Raw genomic sequence first — 6,000 nt, forward strand, 5'->3', positions numbered from 1 at the left:
CCTTGCTCATCAAGATGTATAGTCAGACAAGTCGTTTGCCAATTGAAGCAAAAAAACCCAAAACCATAAGCATCTCCCAATGGCAATAAACAGAGAAACAACAAAAAATAATTATTGCCTCATTTCTTACATTCCCCCAATAGCTGGTGTGTTACCCGTTGCACTCCACCTAAAAGTAGGATGGCCTAACTACCTGATATGCCAAAATTAGGTTTGCGTTTCAGCTTTGGGCTGCAAAAATGAAAACCACTAGGTAGCAATAAATGCAAGAATCTCCAACTCTTTATTGTCATCAAGTGGTTGTTCAGATTTGTGCAGCCCAGATCTGGTAGCCCTAGTGAAAAGAGTAAGTGAATAATTTTCTTCGTCTAATCGCTTCTTATTTATGAATACATGAATTTATGAGTACAGGAAGTTTTCAAACTGACTATCTTAAATGAATGAGACTAACAAGGTACCTACATGGACTCAACAAACCTGAGTGACTGTGTTGGTGTGTTAGGTCCCATGGTGCTTTTCCTCCTTGGTCATTCTTCTTCTAGGTCTCATTCTTGAACATTTCAGGGCGTTCTTCCCACTCAGACACAGATGAACCTTCAGCAGTGTAAAAACTGCCCAATCTGTTTTAAAAATCACTACCTCCTCTTTCTCTGGAGTGAGATCAAAGGGTCATGTTCAATAGTCATTAGAACTGTCTATCCATTCCAGCTAATGTGGCACCTTTAGCTGCTTGCCAGCGTCTTCCTGACGTTTTTCTTTTCAGAATTTTTTCTAATATAAATATGTCATCCCAGGTATTTTAAGACATCCCTCCCACTTTTGCCAACTCTGTCTCTGCTACTCCCTCCCTTCTCCTATGAGCATTACATCCTATGCAAACCTGAAGTAACTTCTATTCCCAGCTCCTTATCAGCAAAGTACAGCACAGAAAGTTACTACAGAGCTTGTTACAGTGTCTGCAGGGATTTGTAAAGAGCCAGTGAGACATTATGGAGGACAGCAGGCTCATTACAGAGACCATATTCTCATACACCTTTTAAAGTATTATAAAATAATATTAAATATTATAAACATTTGTCTCTGGAAGTCTGTTAAAATGTATTGTTATCTCAGAATTCACAAATAATTTAAAAATGTACTCTTTATTGCTGCGCAGCACATTGAAACATAGTGAAATATTATTTCACTTCGCAAGTTGTGCAGTCATAGACTTCATGGTTAGTTTATGACTTAGAATATTTTCCAAACCCAGAAAATTGGGTTGAATATCCTATGATAAAATTAAGCATGCTTTGTTGTACTCTCAAAGCTAATGTCTACAGTTGCTTTAAGAACATATTCTTGTTTGAATAATAACTTTATCTAGCTATTGTGGGTAGAGAGTATCCCATAAAAGCATTTTACAGTATGAAAGGCACGTTTGGAGTTTGGAAAGAGCATCAGAGACATACACACAGAATGGCTGCCATATTGCAAAGTGCCCATTTACCAGAAGGCAAACAAGTGAGGTTCCTTCCCCCCACTCCCTCTGATATCTTAGGATGCTCACTGGTGCCTTAGCTTATCTCTCTCTTTTCTTTGACCGCAGGAACAAAAACTGGGCTTCAGCCACCCACTACTTTTTCTCAGAATGCCTGTGAGGTCCATAATGAGTCCAAGAGATGTTACTGGAAATAACACCTCTATATGTGTTGTTTTGCCATATGTTGTCTCTTTTTTGAAATAAAAGATCCTAAAAAATAAAATAGCTAGTATAAACATTGCCTGGCAAGGGAGGTGTCTGTGGATAAAGCTTTGAGTACAGAGTACAGAAAAAGGAATCTCCTTGCTTTTCTATTGATTAAACATTTCAAACAAAGTGTCAAGGTGGATTGGAAGAAACTCAGATTTGTCTGTGGTGCTTATAAGAGAGACTTCTTCACAACAGCTCTATTCCTGTTCAAATGGAGCTCCAGGACTCTGTAATCATATCAGAACTGCTGAATTTGACAGATTAGCTTATTTATGTCTGACTCAGTTGCAGTTTAACTGCAAATCACACACAAAAATACATTTTTCCAATGGTGAAACTGCAGGAGCAGCTCACAGATTTGTCACTTCTCATACTGTGTGATACAATAAGATATTACTGTATGTTGCTTAGGGTTTTCCATCCCCACCCCCATCACAAACAAAACTCCACCTTCATCTGTGGAATGTTCCATACATTATTTGCTTCATTCAACATTTGCTCACATAAAACACCATCCCTTATTACGTACTTGGTGTTTGAGGGCCTTAAATATGCAAAGTTTTATGCATTAATGATATGCCAGAAAAATGTAGGGTTTGAAACTTTATTTGAAATAATATTGCAAGATTTTTTTTTAGTCATGTTTCTAACAGCTAAAAGATGTTTTATGGCTAAGGGCCTCTTGCCAGGCCTCAATCGGACTTTCAAAGCACCCATTTCAATAGGTAACATCTTTCTGAACATCAAGATCCAACAGTAAAGTGGCACATATTACTTATACAGCTTTTCAAGTGCATAATTAAAATGTATTGTGGGAGATACGTATGAATCTGGCAATAGCAGCAAATGGCAGCACCTAGGCCACCTTGGCTAATGTAGAAACATAAGCAGGGTTGACCCTGGTTAGTACTGGAATGAAATCCAGGGCTGTTGGCTAGACTGCGGTGTTGAAAAGCTATCTTGGAAGATGTCAATGATGCACCACTTTCCTATTGTTGCCAAGAAAACTGCATGAGTGTCTCTATGTACATAACTAGAAGGGAAGCTTGACTTGAAGGCAACTTTATTTTTTCTTGACACTCTAACAGAATAGTATATACAATCCACTTTCTCTTAAGCCAGCAGTCCACAGGTGTGCTGCAAGGAGATGGCAGGAAGTGCTGTGCAGCTGTGGACTCAGAACCCCGCCTCCATGACATCACCAGGGGCGGACTGGCTCCATTTCCCTTCCCAAGTCCCAGTAACTTGTGGCATCATGGGACTTATGCTTTCGCAACCCAGAAGTCCCGCCTATGAGATGTGTGACTGTGCAAGTTAGCACCTTGTCAGTGTGCTGTGAGATGAAAAAGGTTGAAAACCACTGCCTTAAGTTCTCAGAGCAAAGAGATAAAAATATTGCAAAATGTCATGCCCTGATTAACAAGGTTCTCCATAACTTCCACCACCACCCCTTGGAGGATGGGAATTTCTCTGTTTTTATACAATGCATACAGTATCCAGTGTGGTATTTTCAGCTACATTGTCTATGAGGAGGCACCACATTATTGGTTTTGTCCTTTACTAGGACTCTTCAGACATTGGTAGCCAGATACTGTTATATGGGGTTGATGTCCTTTAAAACCTGTCCAATACAACTTCCAAATTCCTTTTATATTATTTTCCTTTAACCTGAGTTATACTATGGGGCTTTTGATTTTTCAAATCCTTTTTATCCTGGACTTTTATGAAAAAGAATCCAGAGAAGATCCCAGACATAGCAGGAAAGGAAGGAGTAAAACAAACTTGAATAACCATTCTTATTTGAAATAAAAAGGGTCACTTGAGTTGTTTTACTCTTTCCTCTCATCCCTTTCTTATAATCCCCTTTTTATAATAGTTCTTTGGGATAGAACATCATTTCCGGGATACAAGTAGCCCCCCAAAATTGGCTTCATTTCTCTCCCTCTGCTGTAGGATGATGGGATGACTGCTGCTCAGAATCCACAAAATGGGGGTTGCTCTTTCTCTTCTGATACAGCCAGGTAGAACAGCCCTTGCCAAACAGCAACCGAGATATCTTGTTCTTATAATCTCTTCTTCCATTATATTTTACTGTTGTTAAATTTTAGGAGAAATCACATAAGCATTCCTTCTGGCATTTTACACAAGTCTGAACCACTTACATTTCCTATTGTTACTGCTGTGTAAACCAGATGCTTTGTATGTATTAAAAATCCTAAACAGTATTGTTCATCAGACTTTTAACTGTTTTTTAAAATGACTTAGTTCAACTCTATTCTTAAAAAGAAAATATTTGTTTCATTTGTTGTTTCTGAATTAGCCTAATATGAGCATTGTCCTATGAGAAATTACAATATTTTTCTTATAACCAATGCATAAGTAACCACTAGATGGCAGATTATAAGAACCTATGTAGTTACTTTGCCCTGGTTGTTAAGATTTTTACTAATCAATATCTTTTTTTATATAAACAATGTCACCATAGCATCCCTGAGATTTCATTGGTTCAAGGAGGACATGCCAAAACAAAGATGCATGTGCTTAATTTCCATTTGGATATGTTTTAAATAATTCTTCATACATACTGGAAATAGTGTTAAGGGAATGGGGGAATAGGAAATTATTATTTCAACATTAATAAGCCCTAAGTATATATTATAAGAGGCCTATAGTCAAAATTAATGTCTGTAAAGTACAAAGATCAGCTCATCTGCAAATATGCAAGATGTCTTCCTGTCTTTTACAAGGGAGGAAGTAAAGGACAGAGATGACTGGATGACTGAGCAGGTCATCTTCATACCCAGCAGCTTGCTCAAGCAATATTAGCCAGGGAGGGAGGGCTCCAAAAAAAAAAAGGGAGTCTTTTCTTTCCCAAAACACCTTATGTCTCATAATGCAAACCTTTATTTCTCCACATTATCTCTCTTCTTTCCATCTTTACAAACAATTTCTCAACTGTTCTCCAAACATTGCATTCAAGGCCCTTTGATCTGCTTTCATTCTGCCTAAATATATAATTAATTATAGCCAGGTTTGACGGGTTAAATCATATTATGGTTTACCTATATAGGTGTAACATGTTCTGCAAATCCAGCCAATCATGGTTATCCAACAGATATCCTAAAAGAGGCCATGACTTGGCATAACATGTGAAGCCAATCATGGGATCACTACTGTAAGATGTTCTGAGGCTTTTAAAGAGGGATTAGATCCATTCATTGAGAAGAGGTCTGTGAAAGATAGGCTGACCATATTTCCTTGAGACAAAAACGGGACATTGGGATGGCAAAACGGGACGGTTAAACTTATGTAATATTCCGTATTCATGAAAAAAACAGTAAAAAAAGTTTTCAGCAGTAAGCTGGGAAGGTGCAGGAAGGGGAGGTGTGGTAATGGTTGGGTCTGGAGAGGCTGGTGCATGGGTGGTGTTGGGCAGAGAGGTTGCAGGAGGGCTGAGGGTGGAGGCGAGCTGGGCGGGGAGGACAGGAATGAGGCGGCAGGAGGCTGGAGAAGTGCAGGAGGGCTGAGAGTGGCGGCGAGCTGGGGCAGGAGGACAGGAACGGAGGAGTCTAGTGAACGGTTGTCCCCGAGAACCTGTTCCTCTCTGGCACGCCCTTTTATTTTATTTTCTTCCCACCATTTTGGCCTGAGAGCCAATCGGCTTCTTTTCTGCTGGGCGCACTTTTCCGACCATCTTCCATTGCGCTGATTGGTGGCAACGACTCTTCCTCTTGCTCACCACCAATCAGCTGTTCCTGCGGTTCCCGCTCTAGGTTTCCCGCCAGATTGAGAACTACTGCCAAGTCAGCCTCCTTTTCAATTTCAATTTCAATTTTTTTCTGCTTTTCCCAATAACGGCGCCATTTTTTAAAAAACGGACAAAATTGACATTTATATTAAAATGATGGGACAGTCAGGAAATGTTAAAAAAAAACGGGACATATGATCAGCCTAATCAAAGATTATATATTTGTCATGATGATGGAGCCTCCAACTGAATAACCAGTCATCTTTATACATACTGATATATTTGATATGAGATTTTAGAAGAACCATTTTTTACCCCAGAAATACCTACAAAGTCATTTTTATTCTCCCTCTACTTGCCACCTGTCTTATTTCCCCTTTCTATAGATACTCCTTATTACCTCTTGCTTACCTTCATTCTTTTCCTGGGCAGGTAGACATAGTACTAAGTTATAGCCATTCATTATTTGTATTTTATAAGAAAGATCATGTGGCTCATTTAGGTTCTAGAACCATTCTTG

Source organism: Candoia aspera, chromosome 4 (assembly GCF_035149785.1).
Source record: "Candoia aspera isolate rCanAsp1 chromosome 4, rCanAsp1.hap2, whole genome shotgun sequence".
Taxonomy (NCBI): Eukaryota; Metazoa; Chordata; class Lepidosauria; order Squamata; family Boidae; genus Candoia; species Candoia aspera.